This window comes from Schistocerca cancellata, chromosome 8, assembly GCF_023864275.1.
Source record: "Schistocerca cancellata isolate TAMUIC-IGC-003103 chromosome 8, iqSchCanc2.1, whole genome shotgun sequence".
Classification (NCBI taxonomy): domain Eukaryota; kingdom Metazoa; phylum Arthropoda; class Insecta; order Orthoptera; family Acrididae; genus Schistocerca; species Schistocerca cancellata.
This window is the reverse complement of record NC_064633.1, coordinates 234,898,392-234,914,944: the sequence shown is the minus strand read 5'-3', so window position 1 is coordinate 234,914,944 and position 16,553 is coordinate 234,898,392.

Here is a 16,553-nt window from a genome sequence, read left to right as displayed (position 1 = left end):
AGACACTGTCCACTTCGTTCAACTGATCTTCCAAGTCCTTTGCTGTCTCTGACAGAATTACAATGTCATCGGCGAACACCAACGTTTTTATTTCTTCTCCATGAATTTTAATACCTACTCAGAATTTTTCTTTTGTTTCCTTCACTGCTTGCTCAATATACAGATTGAATAACATCGGGGATAGGCTACAGCCCTGTCTCACTCCCTTCCGAACCACTGCTTCCCTTTCATGCCCCTCGATTCTTATAACTGCCATCTGGTTTCCGTACACATTGTAAATAGCCTTTCGCTCCCTGTATTTTACCCCTGAAACCTTCAGAATTTGAAAGAGAGTATTCCAGTCAACATTGTCAAAACTTTCTCTAAGTCTACAAATGCTAGAAACGTAGGTTTGCCCTTCCTTAATCTAGCTTCTAAGGTAAGTCGTAGGGTCAGTATTACCTCACGTGTTCCCACCTTTCTACGGAATCCAAACTGATCTTCCACGAGGTCGGCTTCTACTAGTTTTTCCATTCTTCTGTAAAGAATTCGCGTTAGTATTTTGCAGCTGTGACTTGTTAAAGAGATAATGCGTTAATTTTCACATCTGTCAACACCTGCTTTCTTTGGGATTGGAATTATTATATTCTTCTTGAAGTCTGAGGGTATTTCGCCTGTTTCATACATCTTGCTCACCAGATGGTAGAATTTTGTCAGGACTGGCCCCCCAAGGCTGTCAGTAGTTCCAATGGAATGTTGTCTACTCCGGGGGCCTTGTTTCGATTCAGGTCTTTCAGTGCTCTGTCAAACTCTTCACGCAGTATCATATCTCCCATTTCATCTTCATCTACATCCTCTTCCATTTCCATAATATTGTCCTCAAGTACGTCGCCCTTGTATAGACCTTCTATATACTCCTTCCACATTTATGCTTTCCCTTCTTTGCTTAGAACTAGGTTCCCATCTGAGCTCTTGATGTTCATGCAAGGGGTTCACTTATCTCCAAAGGCCTGTTTTAATTTTCCTGTAGGCACTATCTATCTTACCACTAGTGAGATAAGCCTCTACATCCTTACATTTGTCCTCTATCCATCCCTGCTTAGCCATTTTGCACTTCCTGTCGATCTGATTTTTGAGACGTTTGTATACCTTTTCGCTTGCTTCATTTACTGCATTTTTATATTTTCTCCTTTCATCAATTAAATTCAGTATATCTTCTGTTACCCAAGGATTTCTACTAGCCCTCGTCGTTTTACCTACTTGATCCTCTGCTGCCTTCACTATTTCATCCCTCAAAGCTACCCATTCTTCTTCTATTGTATTTATTTCCCCCATTCCTGTCAATTGTTCCCTTATGCTCTCCCTGAAACTCTGTACAACCTCTGGTTCTTTCAGTTTATGCAGGTCCCATCTCCTTAACTTCCCACATTTTTGCAGTTTCTTCAGTTTTAATCTACAGGTCATAACCAATAGATTGTGGTCAGAGTCCACAACTGCCCCTGGAAATGTCTTATAATTTAAAACCTGGTTCCTAAATCTCTGTCCTACCATTAGATAATCTGCCTGAAACCTATCAGTATCTCCAGGCTTCTTCCATGTATACAGCCTTCTTTTATGATTCTTGAACTAAGTGTTAGCTATGTTTAAGTTGTGCTCTGTGCAAAATTTTACCAGGCGGATTCCTCTTTCATTTCTTAGCCCCAATCCATAGGAGTATAAGAAGTGTAATTATGATATTATTTATCTATATTTTTGTATTTACATGTCAGTTATGATATAAGTCCCTTATGTAAAAATTTTGTTCTGCGCTTCATGCAGTAACATTTCTGTATTGGTTTAAGAAATGACCTTGAGTGTAGCTGTTTTTAGTATGAGCTTGGTGGAAATTTGCTTTCTATGGTTACTGGTGTGTGCATTATTGGTAACTGCTGCTACACACAGCTCCGAGCGCCCTGTGTCAGTTTGTATCCTGTGTGCTATTCAAAGCGAAATATTAATGTAAGTCACTTCAACAATCAAATTCAATTTTCTTAAACATATATTTCCAAATTAATGTGCCTAATTAGGTTGTCGACCGTCTATTTTTCCATTCACATATGAATTTTGCCACTTTCTTTTACTCCCAATGTTAAATTCCGTTTAGTTTTTCTGTTTATTTCATCATATTCAAAATTATAGTCCGATAACTTTACCCATTATGAAGAGTTGCGGTCAAAATTCAAAATCCTCTCAGACGGTAACATTAGCTTGTTTCACGGCAGGTTAGCGTTATACGTGGCTTTTCCCATGACAGAAATAGCAGGTTCGATCGTTAGGGAAGAGTGACGTATAAAACAGGCTAATGTTATATAGCGTTGTCGGTGTTGGTTTCTGTCGATAATGATAAGAACTAATCTATCACTAAACTGTTCACAGTAACACACTCTCGCCCTGGCTCCTATTATACCATTTTATGCCGTTGTTGATATTAACCTGACCATTGATATTAACCTGACCATAAATCCTTGTTTTCTTTTTCATTTCACTTCATTAACTTCTACTATATCTAGATTGATCCTTTACATTTCTCTTTTCAGATTTTCTAGCTTTCCAACCACATGCAAGCTTCTGACATTCCACGCCCTGACTCCTAGAACGTTATTCTTTCGTGGATGTAAGGCTAGGATGTAAACATTCGGCCCTACTGTTTAATGCATACATCGAAGAAGCAGTGACTGAAATAAAAGAAAGGTTCTACACTGTGATTAAAATTCAAGGTAAAAGTTATGTCAACGATAATATTTGCTGACGACATTACTATCTTCAGTGAAAGTGAAGAAGAATTACAGGATCTGCTGAATGGAACTAACAGTGTAATGAGTACAGAATACGGCTGAGAATAAATGGATGAAAAACGAAGGTAATGAGAGGAAGCAGAAATAAGGACAGCGAGAAAGTTAACATCAGGATTGGCAATCAAAAAGTAAAAAAAGTTCAGGAATTCTTATACCTAGGCAGTAAAATAACCCAAGACTGCCGGCCGGAGTGGGCAAGCGGTTCTAGGCGCTACAGTCCGGAACCGCCCGACCGTTACGGTCGCAAGTTCGAATCCTGCCTCGGGCATGGATGTGTGTGATGTCCTTAGGTTAGTTAGGTTCAAGTAGTTCTAAGTTCTAGGGGACTGATGACCTCAGATGTTAAGTCCCATAGTGCTCAGAGCCATTTGAACCATTTTGAACTTACGGAGGAAAGAGGATATAAAAAGCAGACTAGGCAGGAAAAAAGAGCATTGTTGGCCAAGGTAAGTCTATTAATATAAAACATAGGCCTTCATTTGATGAAGAAATTTCTGAGAATTTACGTTTCGAGGACGGGATTGTACGGTATTGAAGCAGGGACTGTGAGAAAACCGGAAAGGACGAGAATCGAAGCGTTTGCGATGTGCTGCTACAGACGAATGTTGGACATTAGGTTGACTGATAAGGAATGTGGAAGTTTTCCGGAGAATCAGCGAGGAACGGAGTATACGGAAAACTCTGGGAAGCAGAAGGGACAGGATTCTAGAAAATCTGTTAAGACATCACGAAATAACTTCCATGGTACTAGAGGAAACTGTAAATGATAAAAAAAACTGTTGTAGAGGAATACATATTGAAATACGTTCAGCAAAAGAAAAAGAATGAAACGGGATACTCCGTACCGCCAGTACAAGGCGCCACCAACGCTGCATCTACATTTTAGCGAGCTTTATTAAAATTTGAAATCGTCGAAATATTACGAAACTTTCAGTAGATTCAAAATGTTTAAGTGGTAAGCTTCTATCAATAATCATGGTTTGGTGAAAATTCAGTTTCCCTTAGAATGGTGGCTTTACATCACTTTCCCCTCCCTGTTTCTGTCGAAATTGGGAAAATACTTACATCAGTTCCAGACGACTGTGCCTTATACACGTGACAGTTTCTTAATAACTACGTGATTTTGATCCAGCTCGAGAAAATCCACAGTCTCCCTCGGGAACTCCGTCGCGAAGTTCACAACCATTTGTCCTGTCGGGCACTCGCAATCGGGCAGAAGGTAGCGCATGCGGTATCAGATGGCTCTCCGCTGGAGTGGAAAAATTTATTTGCAGCCCCGGGCTGCTCTGCGGCCTAATATATCGCCAGTTGGCTCGCCGCTTGCAGCCCCATCCATCACGCAGAATATTTTTATCACTGGCGCGTTCGCGACGCCTTGACGGAGATGCGACGGCGTGATAACAGGTCGAGTGGTGGGGGTGAGGAGGGGGAGGGGGGACGGAATTCGCGTTGGTGATCCGTCTTAGCGTCGCGTCTCTCCCCTCCCTACCCTTTCTGCTGCTATCACAGCTGCTCCGCAATTTTGTGATTTACTTCAGTTACAGTGGCTTATAGGATATAAGATGAACTCTAACAAAAGAAAAACAGTGATAATGGATTATAATCGAATTAAATTAGGCGATGCGAAGGGAATTAAATTAGGAACTGGGGCACTAAAAGTAGTGTATATGCCTTTTATTATCTGGGCGGTATAGTAAGTAATGATGACCCAAGGAGAGATAATATAAAATGTAGACTGGCAAAGGGAAGAAAATCACTTTTGAAAAGTGGGAAGTTTGGTAATATCGAATACAAATGTAAGTGCTAGGAAGCGTTTTCCGAAGGCATATGTCTGGAGTTTAGCCTTGTACGGGAGTGAATCGTGGATGATAAGCAGTTCAGACAAGCTCTTGAAACATGACGATGCTGAAGAATGCTGAGCATTCTTGGTCAGACGCGTAACTTACGAGGACGTAGCGAACATAATTGGGGAGAAAAGAGATCTGTGGCACAACTTAATCAAAAGAAGCGTTTCGTTGATAGGAAATATTCCGAGACATCCCGTATCCACACAATATGCATTTCCGACTGTTTTCTTTGAGAATTACATACGTAGTAGTCTTCTACATAATATCCGTCATGGGCACTAAAATTCTGAACACACTATGTGAATACCATCATCGTTACTCAGGTTAGTCCTTGTCGCGGCAACCATACACTTCTTTTTCTGCAATCGTCTTTATTTCTTAGTAATTTCGACGTCCCATCCCCTGCACTAGTTGTCCTACGCTCACCTTTCTAGTTTCCTCTCCTTTCTTCCAATGAACCTTGCCCTAAAAAGTTTTAAGGAAAGCATTATTCCTTACAATGTGCGCAGCGACTAATGAATTGTTTCCTCCACTTATATTTAAAGACTTATGCTGTCAAATGTTCCGTTTAATATTGCTTCATTTGACTCCCCATCAGCTCAATTGGTTCCGGTTATCGCCGTCTACTCTAACATTCGCATTGCACCATCATTTAAGGATATCTTATAAAGGCATTCAGAAACTTGATTCCATATTGGTGTTTTAACAATCTCCTCTTTTTTAGTTGCTCAGTTCTTTGTTAAAATATGGTTCTTGTCAGCAAATGCCGTTTCAGACAGAACCATTCTTCTTCTCATCATTACAGAACTCTTATTGTCATCTATAATGATCGAACCTTGGAACCAGAAACTCATGCATTATTGTCTTTTTCCATTTTAATATATTCTTTGTTGATTTTAGTATTATTTTCTCAACTAACATTTTAGTCTTATATTCGTCGTTTAGATACGCTGCTCTTGCATTTTCCGTGGGTGCAGATAAATTGGATGTAACGTCGTTTTATCAAGCAAAATATCGTTTTTTCAGACGCTTTGTAACCGTTTTAGCACCTTTCTTGCATCGTAAGTGGATTTTCTATGTGGTACAGGACACAAAATAACAACGTTTACGCTGTGTTATGCCGATGCAAAAGATGCTCTTCAAAAACTAAATTTTGAAAAGTAAGTGTAGCATTTGTGTATGTTTCTCAGTAACTCATGAAAACGTAAATGAAGAAGGATTTTTCACAGAAAATATTGCAGATGATAATCTACCAGTATACGATAATGTATAGAGAGTTTCCTGCTTAGCCGCATAGTGAAAAATTAAAATTTGAATAAAGAAAATCCACTGAGGATGGTACAAAGTTGCTGAAACATGTTTGGGTCATATGTTTTTTCCTAACAAGCGGATCTTATACCCAATAATGATATTAGTCTTGTCTTTATTAATACGCATCTAATATACTTTAAAATATTGAACAACTGTATCACCATTTGCTGTATATTACTGTCACTGTCAGTGAGTGTTGCTATGTTATCCGTAAACCTTAATGCGATATACAGTGATTTCATTTATCCGTATTCTTCGATCACGTCGCTTAAAGGTTCCTTTTATATTTTCAACAAACAGGTCGAATAAGCATTGTGATAAGTAACATTCTTTCTTTGGTCTTTTCAGATTTTCCTTTGCTAATATTTCCGTTATTTCTCGTTTCATGTACAAATTTAACGGTGCTCACTTGGCGTTCTCATAAACGATCACATAACTTTATTTTACCCCAGATTGTCGGAATGAGTACCCCTACCGAGACTTCAAACGGTGGAGGAATCATATTCTCTGGAAGAAAAGCCCAATTCCGCGTTGTAACATTGTTATTAGTTTTCTCACAGTTTCTCTAAATTTTCGCAGTGGAATGCCATCGCGGTTCTTGAGAATGTTCACGATCTATTTCGTTCTCTTACTGTTTGTCGCTATATCAACGTCGAGGAGGTTAGTAATTTCTCTTAATTTAGCGCAGTAGAACCGAGTAGGCGGACAGCGTGCTAAGACAGTGACATGATTCGAATCAGTCGGGTAGACATTACATGGGCTTAGGACACTGCGTCTCATTATCTGGAGCCCCTAACAAAGGTAGCTTAGCGACACAATGTTACACGAGCTCCCTTTGGCCGCTAATGCGACGATAGGTAATATCAACACAGGCTGTCCCGGCTGCTGCGTCACGGATACGTGGACGGTGACTAGGATGATAGTGGAATGTGGAGAGCTGGCCAACTTCCCGGAAACTTTCTCACGGCGCCCTAATGAGAACACGACGCCCACAGAAACAGAGCGCCTGTGATGACGGCGCATATATTTCCCGCGATCGGCGCCGTCAGCCTTGAAGAGGATCGCCACATCTGCATAGGCACGCGCGCCCCTAGCAGCACACAATGGTTTGGCTGCGTTTCAACTCGGACCTGGGCGGCACGGGGCTGCCACGAAGAGACCCGCCCACCGCCCGTCTCTTCTTGGACCTCCGTATACGCCAGGAGCATAATGTCAACGGACGCACCTGCCCTGCGAGCGAACTACGAGACGCAGTGCAAAGATGTGGACCGGCGAGCTAGAAAACAAAGGAAGGATAGAATTAGGGGCGAGGTACAGCAATCGGGGGGACAACGGTGGGATCTTGTCTAAGGCATTCGTTGCAAGTGGTTTAGGGAATACATAAGAATCAGTCATTATCAGTGATTGACATAGCCTATATTGCAACACTGACTTGTAGAGCACAGCTTACGATGAAGTCAATTTGCTAATTCAGGCTCGTATTGAAAATTTGTTAGGAAACTGTGTTCTAGGATTTTTCACTAAAGCACTTTTATGGTGAATCTTTTTTATTGTTGTCGGACTTACAACACATAAACGCACAGGGTGTGTAAAGAATATTACTCTGCTTTTACAAGACAATATCTTATACCTGAAATTAGATAGTCATTAGGGGTAAATCCCGAAAAGAAGCCTCTGATTTTGTAACTGTACTGGTCTTTTCCCCAAGACTTCGCCAAACGTAAGTGTTCAACACACCTCTTGTAACCTGTGTCTGTCCACCACATCCTCTCACCTCCATCTCTTGCTCCCCACTCTTTCTCTTAATCTCCTCCTCTCCCTCTCTTTTCTCATTTTCTCCACCCCTTCTCTCTCAGCATATCTTCGTCCCCATGCCTCTGAGCATATCCTCCTTCCTCTCTCTCTTTTCATCTCCTGATCCTCCTGTTCCACTCCCACCATTCCACCACCACTCTACACCTTCCACCTGACTCATATCTCCTCCACCCCTTTTTCTGTCTCTCCCCCCTCACCCTGTGCCGGCCGGTGCGGCCTAGCGGTTCTAGGCGCTCCAGTCTGGAACCGCGCGTCCGCTACGGTCGCAGGTTCGTATCCTACCTCGGGCATAGATGTGTGTGGTGCCCTAAAGTTAGGTTTAAGTAGTTCTAAGTTCTAGGGGAGTGATGACGTTACGTCCCATAGTGCTCAGAAACATTTGAACGATTCGAACCTTACCCTGTATATCAGCTCTATCATTTTTCAACCTCTCCCCAGTCATCCTCATTGGCTTCTGTAGCCCTTACAGTACAGTTCAAAAAGCAGGCTGATACTACTCCCATAATATGGCTGTCATACAAGGCAGGCTACACATTGTGGGCTTGAAAATCATTTGTGTGCCTGTGACGTACAGGCCGCCATGCGAAGCACGTCGTTGAGGCAGACCGATGCTACTACAGACACAATATACATGTCGTGCAGGCCAGCCTATACACTAAGAACAGGAAAATGCATGGTTTTTGCACTATTCCCGCTCCTATTGGAGCTAGGAGGTCATAAACCCCACTGTGCTGTTTCTATGCCACATTTGGTTGAAATCGATCCTGAAGTCATACATCCCTGACATACAATCAAACACATACATTCATACATACTTAGGGAGAATCATCTAAAATTTGCACCGCAAATATTTCAGTAATGAAAGGCGCCATTGATATGCGGATGTCATAGGTCGTGTGAGCAGTGCATAACAGATGGTTATGAGTTTCAAATGTGTATTTATTTCAAAAATATACAAATATTTCAATGGAACAGTGCCTATTGACAGCACCGTAATTGAAATAGACTAAATTAGAAGCTCAGGAGTGTTTTCTGCAAGAGTGTAGTGCAAGTAGTTTACAAGATATCGCAGTCTGAACATTGTAAACACCAACAATTGCTTGTTTTACATTGCTTTACAACCGAATGTGAATTTCACATGGGTGTGTATGTGCAGCCTTAAACAGGTGTTAAGTCTGCGGAGGTGTCCTGTTGATAAATGGGACATTGCACAGAACAGACAAATGACAAACAAAGGTAAATGCGATATCTCTGTGGGGTCTGACACGTAAAGAATCAGTTAATACTCGAAGCCAGTGCTCACAATGACCACCACTAGCGTCAATAAGAGCTTGCTGTTTGCCACGCAACGATTGCTGCGTTTCTGAGGAAATTACAGCGCAGGCAGTAGTAATACGCCTTTTCATATCAACTTTAATTGTTTGAAGAGGCTGAAAAGTTTGACGTCTTCTGGTATACCTTTCGGCGTATACAGTACACTAACGAACAGCATACTTCCTTCATTCATCATAAAACATGAGCATATGCCTTTTTTTCTAATTGGGAAATACCATCTTCCAAGCATATCATACTAGTCCACTATCACACAGTAAGTGTGAAGGACGGTAGCAATGCAGTCGCATACCATCTAAGCAATAAGGTGGAACAAACAGCTGTCGGTAATTACCACGTTCGCAATACGATAACTCGCAGACTAGTTGCACCAACTTGCTCCTAAAAACAGCACTGACATCTTCACTTAAGCTACTTTTAGGATTTTTCAATCAACAGGCATTGTTCCGTTTAAAAATTTACAACTGTTGAAAAAACTGCATTTTCGTCAGTGTCTGAAAATCTGTGTATTGGCTACAAAAATGCGCCCTTGCCTACAGTTCAGCTCTGTAACAACCACGTATCGATAGTGCCTTCTACGCCCGATGTGTTGACGGTGCGAGTGTTAGATGACTCATACTGTGTATAAATTGCAACACCAAAAAGTAATTAATGTAAATTAATGAAATTTTGGGAATGCATTTGTCTGGACCACTAAGAATCATTCACCAATAAAAAGACGCGACACGCATGTGGCATCTGACTTTTATAAAGTTGCGTAGACGGCCCACATATACGAGAAGATATTAACTATGATAACGTAGAAGCAACTGAGGAACGACAGAAGATATCAGAACAACAATTTTCAGTGTATTCAACGTATCCATCGACGTGTATTATGTAGCTGAGCGAGGGAGAGAGCAGCCAGACTGTTATAGACAGCTAACAACTGGCGCAACTTTCAGTTGCGGTGCTTAACTTGAAACTGAGGCCAAGTTCTTATCTTCATTCACACAGAAGATTAATCTAGTGGAATCGGATGAATTATTAGTCATAAATACAAAATGCAAATGCAAAAATGTTTAGAAGAAACCTACTTCTCAAGCTATAGCATTCCTAAAACCATTGACAATATCACTAATTTCGATTCAAATTAAAGGAGGATTCAATGAATCGTGTGGGTCACAAGCGTTTAGACGCTTGTCACGTATCTGTAGTAAATTTGTGAGCAAATGTCAAATGACAACAACCATGCTATGCACGTTTTAATTATTATGGAGGTGAAATTTTATATTTGACTGACGCCTTACGGCTACAATGTAACGTACCTTGCCACAACTTGTACCCAGATTTCGATATTTCCTTGTGAAGAGTATATTCTTACAACCGTTGAAACCATGGTAAAGAGGGTCTTAATAAACCTTCCACTTTGCTACTGACTGACTGTTGATTATTTCTACAAGAAGATTTCATCCTACAGTTGCTGCTCCAGCCATTCATAAAATTTTAAATTTAGAATGGTAGTTTTTTCTGGGGGTGGGGGTGGGGAGGGGTGCATCACTTTGCAATTAACCAGCGAAACCGCGAGACCGGTAAATAAGTAATGAATATTACCTCAGTGTAAAAACGTAATAAAGCAATGCAAAAAAAAAAAAATACCTGCCCGACGCAATACTCGGACCCTGAGCCCCACGCACTAAAGTCGCGCACGAAAGCCCGGAATCACACCGACGGGAATGCTTCACACGGGCTGGGACGATCAGGTGTGACAAACCAATAGGCTTCACCAGTCCATCGCTCCGTCATCTGCGAAGTTCGCCATTTGGTGACGCCACATATTTAACATTTGTCACTCGAGTTTGGGGTATTTTCCGATATGTGCCGCCCCATATATTAAACTACTTGTCCCAGTTATTTGCATCACTTCAGGGGTTTTAGACGTTGATAAGAACAACCATGTATATAAAAACGCGTAAAAATTTCGGAATCGACTTTCTCTAAAATGGCAGAGAGTTTGTCTTTACATATGTTGAAGCTGTAGTCATGCCCTACACATCTTGTCAATATCAATAAACCTGATGAGGGGAAGCGCACGGTCCCCTAGTCAACCGTGGGCGCTCACCTGGACTATTGCCCAGGGCCTGGTCCCGTTGCTTTTCGGGTAGAGACGCATGTGATCATGATATCTATATTAGGGTTTGAATCCTGTTCTCTACGAAAACGATAGGAAGAATGAACGAAAGGAAAGTTTCCCCTTTAGCGTTGACGAGGTTCTTAAGGAATTTCGGGTTGAGATTTTACAAGTGTGGAGAAGGGAATAGGTCGTGTCCGTTTCGAAGGAGGCATTCTGTGATTATATTTAGTCGATTTAGGGAACAAGAGGGAAGCAAAATCTGCATGGCCGTAGGAAGGATTTGATATCTGTCTAGAATACCAATTATGAACCGAGTTCATCAACCGCAGTGTCACCTTTGCTCGGTTCCTAAGAAACGAGTCCTCTTTTGCCCGTCATTTGATCTCACTGATTATTGCTTATCGGCTTATACCTCCAAATTTACTAAGGTAAATTCCCACAGCACTCAATGCGGAATGCACTACAACCATTTTTTAGTTATTTGCTTTAAGTCTCGTTTCCTGACATGTGGAAGGTATTTAACACAGCTCCGAATGTTGAAACAAAAGGCAAAACTAGTTTCCTGGACAACAGACAAAAAAAAATGGCTCTGAGCACTATAGGACTTAACATCTGAGGTCATCAGTTCCCTAGGACTTAGAACTACTTAAACCTAACTAACCTAAGGACATCACACACATCCATGCCCGAGGCAGGATTCGAACCTGCGACCGTAGCGGTCGCGCGGTTCCAGACTGAATCGCCTAGATCCGCTCGGCCACGACGACCGGCGATAACAGAGACATTAAGCGTACGTATTCAGCGCTTTATATCTAGATGATGATTTGATGAAAAGCGGCGATGCATTCCGATGGTTGTTGTTGGAATAAATTAATACGAAGGAAAACTTCATCAGGCAATAATGTATAGTAAACGAAAAGGTTTCAGGGAGAGGCGATGACATATACACGACATTAAATGCAGTTTTAGGATTAGAAATTGTGTCACTCTAAACTGAAATGAAAATCTGTTCTGCAATCCATCTTTGGGAACTCGTCAGTGTATCGTCATTCATATCAGTGGTATAAAGAAATTTTGTCATCTCTCAGTACTAATAAACTCTTTAGCAGTCAGGTTATGAATTTTAAAAAACATTACTTACAATGAACACCAAGGTATTTACCCAGTAATTTTGAAGACATTTCGTTACCGTGATCTAGAAAGAACAAGAAAGTTTCAGATTTCAGAAATTTGATCCTGTGTTTGAATATAGTTCGTTTCGGTTTGCAGCAATCATTAAAAATACACAAAATTAAAAATATCATATCAGATTAAGGGGTCTAAATTGTTTTAAAGTGCCCCATTCATCATCACTGTCATGTTTCTTGCGACTATTTACCATAATGACCACTGAATGTTTTCAAACCCATTTTGTCATATCTGCTTAATTGTGTTTGCAAGATAATTAGGTTTAAGCAGCGACATTTTTCTGATATTTGTAATTCAGTATGAAAGTGTCATATTCAAAAGTCAGAAATTCCGGAATAGGAGAAAGTCCAGCGCATACTGCTGGTGTATGAGAGCGGAAAACTCCCGTGTCACACGCTGTAGAAATGGAACTTAATTATGGCACCTTACTAATTTCGTGTCATAAATGTTTGCTTTAATGTAGCCGCTATGCATAAAATGACCATTTCGTAGGAAAATTCGTCTTGACTACTACTTCCCGTTTAGATGCTGACTAAGGAACGTCGAGCGAAACACCTGTCATCCCCAACGGCTAGCGGCAGTAGACAGAACGGTATCACGCGGCACGAATCCGTAATAGGAGGAAAGCATGTTAGGTAACTGTGGAACTTCCCGTCGACAACGAGTGTCTTAAAAGAGAGCATAATTTCTATTCGGAGAATAATACAGCCATTTCCAAACAAACCACCATGGGCGATTTATGGAAACCACGGCAAATGTAGCTATGCACGGCCGGACGGGCAACTGAAACCTGAATCTCCGGCATATTTATTGTGAGTGGAGCATCATCTCAGTCTCATTCATATACGCATCCTGACAATCCTGTTGATTATGACGGGTTCGGCTGAGCTTGATTCTTGACAGAAATGTTGTCGCTGCTAGAAAACCTACGAATGCAAGCCTGAATTGTATGTGTTAGCAATTTAGCATCTTTTACACTAGCATCCGGCCAACCTCTACAACACGATCAAATTCACAAATTATAGTGTTGACCACGTGACGATAAGGGATACAGGTCATATAATAGAACAAGACACTGGCTTAACCAGTAGTGTTCCTATATTTGTCACTGGCCTTTGAATTTGTATCAAATTGAATAAATCCTTCCTATGCATTCAATGTTTCTTGACAATACGGTAATCCTGGTTGGAAAGTTTTGTAAATGTGAATGACATGGCGGCCTACGGAACGTGGAGGAAGCGGCGGCCTTTGCGGAAAGTGGCTAACAGTATCCGCCAATACACCGCAAACAGCTGCATACGTAGCCGCGGCCACTGCTAACGCCGGATTATTTGCTATCGACAGCTTGTGTGGACGTCAGTCATTGTCTGCAGTATACGTAAAAACGACCTACGCGTGCATACGGACTACTAACCTTTGGAAAGTGATCCTCTGCTAGACTTCGCGAGCCCAGCTCGCGTTTTCCGTGTCGACTCTGAATGTCAATTACCCATACTCCCACTAGTTGACGACCTGGCTTGCTTGGACGCCGCTCTCTGAGGATTTATTGAGAACGGTATTTGCATGTGCGCCTATGAGTTATACAGCCAATAAAGTGTAGCATTTGAGCAACCACAGCAAGTACTGCTCTGGAAGTCACCAACTGTTTGTTCACTTTAGCGTTAAATTTGTGTTGTATGAACACGGAGAAAATGGAAGACTGTAGGTGATATACGGTGCTGGTACATAGCTAAATACACTCGTATAGAGGGGGTAAAGGCGAGGTTAAGGCAAGAACCGGATCTCTCTAAACGCTACTACTTACCCTCATCCCATGAGATACTATCCAGGAATTTGGGGCTGAATCAATAAAGATAGCGATAGGTACTTGCATCAGGAACTTTATATCACCGCTTCTCTCCTCCTTTTACTACTTGTCACCCAAGTACTGATGATAAAGAATTGTTTTGTAATCATGATTCTAACCAGCACCTACCAAGTCCTGCGACTCGTCAATACATAAAACTGACTTCTACTACAGTGGTTAAACAAAGGTGTGTAATTTTAAAAGATCCTGTCGTAAGTAGTAGGGCAGCAAGTTTTGTGACGTAAATGTTGTCAGGGTGACAAGTGCGGTTTCACTGCGTTATGTATGTAAGAAAGTTCGTTTGAAAAGTATAAGACTTGCAGTTGTTAAATAAGCTGACCACTCAAACGGGAAATGTGAGATGTAGACTACACGGAGAATGAGTGTGGTGCTGTCATTAAAAATTTTCATTTGTTAGCTCAATGAAGTACAGGTCGACACTGCGCATACATTTTTATTCCTTGATTTACAGCTTCAGAAATGCTTACAGAGGACGAGAAGATGTAAAAAATTGTAACGCAAACACTTTCAACAGTCACACAGAAAACTACTGTAAAAGTACACTATATAGTATTGGAAAAGCATAAAAAATAAGATAGTGAGAGACATGCTTTTATAGGATGCTGGAAGTGAAGAGTTGAGAGTAAACAAACCTGAACGAAAGCTTGATCATGTGTGCCCTGCTTATGATGATTACTAATTACTAAGATGTAATCCAAAGTGATTGTAGGGAAATATTTCACAGTAGCATCTAGCAGTCACGAAGTACCATACGCAGGACTACAGGCTAATAACTATGGATGAAAAGCAAATCCATTATCTCTCTTCGTATACCCAGCAGCAGTCAGAGCAATGGAATATGATTCACGTGCACTCCTCACCGCTTACCTGGAAACCGTGGATGGCCCGTTATATATTTCAAACACGAGCTTTTCGGAAACGGATACGAATTGTAAACTGAGAAGTATTTTTACACGTTATAACAGTTCGCCCAGAAAGTGTCGATCACAAAGCGAAGTTGCCTCTTGAGATCTGGGTTAGCCCCACAACTTAACTTTTTTCCTCATTTCGTTTCAAATGTCTTCTTCTTCCATAATTTGGAATTTCTCACCATACGCGTAAGTGAACACTTCCACAACTTTGTATTGTATAAGATGGCATATTGCTCATTTGTGTTTTTATTTAAAGAATGGACATTTTCTGAACCAAGTCCTTAGCCGTAAAAACAGTACTCCAAAATAAAATAGGTTTACGAGAAAAATTGTTGCTTTCATGTCTGCACATCAAACTTAGTTCATTGATTTTGCTTTACAATAAACTTCAGCCCGGAAGTTTTAATTAATGAAGACGTCGGAAGCGAAATCTTACATGTTATGACTACCTTACTCTGTTACAGAGATTTGCCACGCATAGCGTGAAATATTTTATGGGAAGGAGATAGAAACGTTGTATTAATGCTGGTCAAAACAGTGCAAAAGTTGACTGATATTTCGATAAACATAGTACGATAACATTGCATTGCCTCTAATAGTAATATTTTCGTAAACTGTTACCGTTAGGACAATGAATGTATGAGCGAAAATCAAACCAAATAAACTTACTAGGTCCAAGCCAAATTTTTGTGGAGATCAGCAAGAGATATTACACGAATGCGAAATGCATGAACGGTTACGCTCTAGTTTCTGGTCATTCCTTGATTGCTATAGTTTAGCGTGATAGCAGAAACAGCAAAGATATACCCACCGCACGACTCTGCGATGGAAGTCGATTCTTCTCCTCTCACTAAGACATGTAGTAACCTTTCTGCTCCACGTCGCCGCCGTGAACAGAGATCCGGACGACAATGAAGTCTCCTGGGGAAAGAACCGTAAAATCGAAAGCACGGTGGCTGGGGGTGTGGACTCCACATTTTTATGGCACTTTTACTCGCAAGAAAATGTCCAGCATAACAATAGGGGGCTGTGAAAGTAGCCGCCGTGGGCTGCCGGAATGGTCCGAAAATCTGGAAACGTGCGAGCTGTGGGCGCGGCGATTCTGTGGAGCGCGAAAGCGGAGAACGTGTGTCCCGCCGTAACGACCCGCCGTTGCGACTTCTATCGGAAAGGGATTTTTAGGTCAACGTTACACCTTCCTTCCTGCTGTTGTTTGCGTGTGACTCTTCCAGTAATACGGAACGTTCCTTCGTTATCATGTGGAACTGTTATGGGACAGGAATTGCTCGTGTTCTAAAAAGTATTCGTAACGTTTACTGTTTTTGCAAAAATTAACACGGACACTACCGTTCAGTT